This window comes from Humulus lupulus, chromosome 7 (assembly GCF_963169125.1).
Source record: "Humulus lupulus chromosome 7, drHumLupu1.1, whole genome shotgun sequence".
NCBI classification, from domain to species: Eukaryota; Viridiplantae; Streptophyta; class Magnoliopsida; order Rosales; family Cannabaceae; genus Humulus; species Humulus lupulus.
In genome coordinates this window covers 121,816,114-121,821,028 of record NC_084799.1, presented here as the reverse complement: position 1 = coordinate 121,821,028, position 4,915 = coordinate 121,816,114, and the positions used below count along the sequence as shown (strand labels likewise).

The 4,915-nt window shown below is 33.4% G+C and overlaps 1 pseudogene; it reads left to right on the top strand.

Moving 5' to 3' along the window:
* The first annotated feature begins 430 nt into the window (after window positions 1-430).
* On the top strand, window positions 431-4,915 carry LOC133788597 (cytokinin riboside 5'-monophosphate phosphoribohydrolase LOG1-like; annotated as a pseudogene).

Genomic DNA, 4,915 nt, shown 5'->3' with positions numbered 1-4,915 from the left:
ATAACAACCTTTTTAACTAACTATTAAAACATAGTAACAGTAGTTCTATTTCAGATTTTCATATGGATTACACTTCACAAATTTTAATAAAACAAAATTTAAAATTTACTTGACCTTCCCTTTGTATAAAGAACAAGCAATCATATTTTGTTTTGTGTGTTTATGTATGTGTATTTTTTTTCACAGTAAGAACAACAAAAACAAAGGTAGAGTATAGTCTCTCAAGTAAGTCTCTAGTAGTCTTATTCTTAATTCTCATTGGTCACTGTAGCATATAGCTTGCTAAGGTAAAAACTTTAGGGGGTGAATGATATTAGTAAAAAATTTGATTTTTGCATATGGCCCGTGAAAAAGGGCATGGACTATTTTTGTTCTGCGCGTGCTAATGTACGCCTGGTGACCTTTATATATACGAGTACATATCACATACATATGCATAACCAAAGCACACCACACCCATGAACAAAGCTCTCAATTTGTCAAAAGTGTGGGACAACTGAGGAAGAAGGCCAAGCCCAGCCAGGGGATATTTCATATTTTGCTTACTTTTTTCTTCTTCATCTTCTTGTTCTTCTCACCTTAGCTCTTTTTCTCAAAGAAAAAATAAATAAAGAAATAGTCATGGATATTGAGAATGAATTTAGGCTATCGAAATTCAAGAAAATTTGTGTGTTTTGTGGGAGTAGTCCAGGAAAAAAGACTAGTTATAAAGAGGCTGCTATTGAGCTTGCCAAAGAACTGGTAATGTCTCTTCTCTAATCACTCTGTTTTTTTGTTCCACTTGTTCCATATTTCTGAATTACTGCAAACTGGGATTTTATTTGTTTTTCCTTTTCTTAAGCTTTTTATTGGGACTAACTCGAAACGTATATTGCTTTCTGGGAGGTTGGAAATTGATTTTGGCACATAGTTTCTCAGCTTAGTTGCCAAAATAGTGTGTTTTAATTTCTGGGTCTCTCTTCTATCATGGTTTTTTTCTGAGAAAATATTTTAGTTTTATGCCTATACAAAACTAAAAAACTCTGTTTTATGTTCTCTAAAACCCTTGTAGTATGAATGCCTTTTCAACCTAACAAGATGGAATATTCATTTAACATTTGGTTACCTTTTTCATTGGATAATCAAATGCATGGTGGGTTTGGTTCGTAATGAAATGAACCACACTTGAACCTTTTTTGTTTAATGGGTTTTCTACTTTTTTCTGCTATTTCAAAGGTTGCAAGGAACATTGATCTAGTTTATGGAGGAGGGAGTGTTGGCTTGATGGGTTTGATTTCACAAGCTGTTTATGATGGTGGCCGTCATGTCCTTGGGTGAGAGAGTATACCCTTTTTTCTCCTTGCTTTTCCTGGAAAGTATGCAAATTAGTAACTTTGATTCGATTTGGGTTTTCGTCTCAACTAATTTTTGTCATGTTATTGTCTGTAGAGTAATTCCCAAGACACTCATGCCAAGAGAGGTAGGATTTTGCTACTGTTATATTACTTCTGTAATGTTTTTTTACCTATAAGGCGTTAATATATAATGGTGTAAAACGATTAAAATTGAAAATGACTAAACAGCTAGAGAAAAAAGAGTAGAAGAAAGAGCATTATCTAATATCTGCTTCCTTTTCTTTTCATTTTTCTTTCTCTTTGTTCATTTTCTTGTGGTAGCTGTATAAACATGAAATTCTACCTCACCTTTGTTATCTTTAAAACTAAGGATTTTCATGGTTGTCAGTTTCATTATTCTTCTTTTCACCTTAAAACTCTTTTGGTTGGTTCTAAAAATTTCTATTTTTCTTTATTATAGCAAAAATGGATTTGAGGAACTCATCTCTCAACCCAATTGTCTATCTGGGGTCTTTACCATTTTGTCCCTGTTTAACATTATTCACCCACTTGTTGGATATCTTAAATTTTGAAACACATGAAGAACCAACTAAAAATATCAGCTTTTTAATGTATGTAATCCCTTGAGTTTGGTCTCCTTTAAAAAAAATAAATGAAAAAAGACAATCCCAATGTGTGTTCCTTTTCTCCTCTTTTTCTTACCTCTTCTTTTTGTTCTCCAAGTGTTTGCTCTAGAAAACTATAGCCGATTTATTTGACATTTTTAGATTGAGCCCACCACCACCTCTGAGCCACTCATGATTTCTTTTCTCTCTCATTCCTTCCTTCTCACTCACTCACTCTCTTGCTCTCTCTCTCTCACTATATGTTTATATTATATTTATAGATATATACATGTAATTGAAAGAAATAAGCACATTTACCCTTTGTTGTTTGTCTTTGTACACTACTTTTGGAATATTGATTTGGGGTTTTGATGAATCTTCAGATAACAGGAGAAACAGTGGGTGAAGTAAAGGCTGTAGCAGATATGCATCAAAGGAAGGCAGAGATGGCTAGACAGTCTGACGCTTTTATTGCTTTACCCGGTTGGTAAAACTTAGCACACCTTCATCTTAACACTTTCTCCTCACAAATGATAATGAAAAGCATTTATTTTTTATTTTTTTGTCAGGATAATAAAAAGCATTTCGTATTAGGGACTATTCTAAGATTAAACATATGTTGTGTTACTATTAGTATCAAAACACCCTTGAGATGAAATATATGACCCTGTATTGTGGGAAGCCCAAACAAACAACTTGGTTGCTTAATTCTCTTTACCCATAAAAGGTTTCTTTTACAACTTCCAATAAAAATTCCTCTCATTCTTCTTCTTTTCCTTCTTTGTGGAGAAATAACTAACAAGTTTAAGGTTTAAACAGATGCATGTTTCAAAAGTCAACTATGTTGATATGCCATGTAGTGCACTAAAAAAAAACAGTCATACACGCCAATACAAAAAAGAGTTCCTTGCTATTTTTCTCTTCTTTTTATTTTTATTTTTTAAAAAATATCTCCCTATAGAAAATATTCTCTAATATATGTATAATGTCAAGATCCCTGTTAAAGTTGTTCCCCTTTGCCCTGGCCCCCTTTATCCAAGTGTCTATTTTGGTTTCTCAGCTCTGTAGATAAATGAATTCTTAGGCTTTAAATTCATACAAAATAGTTCCACATATGAATTTGGTACTTAAAGTAGAAGAACCGGATTCGAATAAGAATAATAACAACGTATTCACCTTGAGATTTTCACATTTGTAAATAAGTACGTGTCAGAAACTGTTAAGTTTCCATTTAGGGTTTTAAGAAGAGTAGTGAGAGCTACTATTTGTAGCTCAAACAGTGACATTAACATGTTTGATATATGGTCTGAATGGACCCCAGATGAGGGTAAAAGTTCCTACCATAAGAGAGAAGAGAAACCATTCAAGTTTCTGACTTCATTATCATCAGTCTCTGACGCTGACAAGTAGGCTTATGGGGTGCCCCTGCTTGACCCTTATGTGGTTATTATACACTTTCTCTGTATGATTATTCTCTGAGCCTTGTGGTCTCACTGTACCCTCCAATCCTTTAATTTTTTCAATGGGAAAAATAAAAAATATTTATTATATTTCCCTTGTGGTCTCACTGTACCCTCCAATCCTCTTGTCTGCAGGCAGAGATTAAGATAAGAAAGTTCTTTTAAGTTTGACTCATTCAATTCTAATTGATCTTTCTTTTCCCTATATTTATATTTTATTGTCTATTTTTTGTCACTAATTTAAGCTAGAAAATTTATAAGTAGTCATTTCTTTTCTAAATACTCAACAAAAAAAAAAAATTCTTCTGCTGGAAATGTCTCCAATTATATCCCTCCTTCAAACCATTCAGTGGAAAAGAGAAACAATCCTAGGAAAAAGGAGGTTTACCAATTACTTTCAACATAGGCCCAGTATATTGTTTAGCTTTTGGGCTGGACAAACATAGCCCAATAACTATCAGAATTGGGTCGTAATGGCCAATGTTAGGCTGTTAGACCATGGTTTTCTGTTCATCCTTCAAAACATGCCACAGCATAAACTTTTCGTTATTGTAATGTGTATCTATTTTTACATATATCTAATTTTTATTTTATTTCTATGAAGGTGGCTATGGAACTCTTGAAGAGCTTCTTGAAGTAATAACCTGGGCTCAACTTGGCATCCATGACAAACCGGTAATGAAACTCTCCATGCAAGTTTCTGGTCTCTATTATTATTTATATAATCTATGATTAGTTGATGGTTTTTGTGTGTGTGTGTGTGTGTGTGTGTGTGTGTGTGTGTGTGTGTGTGTGTATTCATATTATTAGTAAATGAATAAAAGTTGTTAAATGTGTTCCTCTTTGCTGTTTGAGGATGTTTCAGGTGGGATTGTTGAATGTGGATGGATACTACAACTCATTGTTGTCATTCATTGATAAAGCAGTGGAAGAAGGCTTCATTAGTCCAAGCGCACGCCATATAATTGTGTCTTCTCCCTCTGCCAAAGAGTTAGTCAAGAAAATGGAGGTAATAAAAAGAATTTTATCTCATTTGGGGTCAAAGAATTTTCTAATTCTTTTTTCCTTATTTTGTATTTCTGATTGTGATTTAAAAAAAAATACTTAAAAGGGATTGTATATTGAATCATACGTGTTCAATGTTATAGGAGTATTTTCCGCGCCATGAAATAGTTGCTTCCAAGCTAAGCTGGGAGATGGAACAGTTAGGATACTCCCCCAAATTGGATATCTCAAGGTGAATAAGAGAACACTAATAGCCCAGTGATGATGGAAATGGACTAATTTTAGATGACTACACCATTGTTGAAGTGGGAATTTGTTTCTTCTCTTTTTGTTGTTGTCCACTTCTTTAATTTAGTGTAACCTTAAAGGTTGACCCCTTAAGTATGTAACTTTGATTCCACTTTTTTTTTTTTTTTTGCATATATAGTTGGTTCTCAGATGTTCTCTTCGGTTTCCCCAGAAGTCAATTAAAAAACAAGCATTTTTTTTAATGTTACCATTTTTGTGCTGA